At 39.9% G+C, this 351-nt stretch overlaps 1 protein-coding gene across 1 annotated transcript in view; it reads right to left on the bottom strand.

Annotated features, from left to right (window-relative positions):
- Positions 1-351, bottom strand: part of LOC118338650 (ras-associated and pleckstrin homology domains-containing protein 1-like) — a 70,562-nt gene that overhangs the window by 34,421 nt on the left and 35,790 nt on the right. The gene's annotated exons all lie outside the window — the stretch shown is intronic.

Raw genomic sequence — 351 nt, 5'->3', positions numbered from 1 at the left:
CAGATGATTTTACCGGGTGCATTGGCGCGACGGCGTGAAGCAGATTTCACACTATCAATCTGTAGAGTAAATATGTCCCCCATAATGCAGGCAAATCTCTGGATGAATCAGTCTTTTAAATCTCATCAAAATATTGTGGTTGTGTCATCTTACATAGCATAGTCTGATCAAGCCCATAGTGGTCTGAAGGCAAGGACATAAAAAAAAACTGTGAAAGATGTTTACATGTATCAATCCAACCTTTTTTTCTTCCAATTCTGATACCTAAATTCAGGCTCTGCTGATAGTGAGTACCAATACGATACTAGTGTTCTCCACGAGTGTTAGCCACAGACCTTATTTCAGGCATCT

The sequence above is a fragment of the Morone saxatilis genome, unplaced genomic scaffold (assembly GCF_004916995.1).
Source record: "Morone saxatilis isolate NCDOM2014 unplaced genomic scaffold, NCSU_SB_2.0 Contig5, whole genome shotgun sequence".
In the NCBI taxonomy this organism is placed as follows: domain Eukaryota; kingdom Metazoa; phylum Chordata; class Actinopteri; family Moronidae; genus Morone; species Morone saxatilis.
The sequence above is the reverse complement of the archived record's forward strand: the minus strand, read 5'-3'. Positions and strand labels throughout refer to the sequence as shown.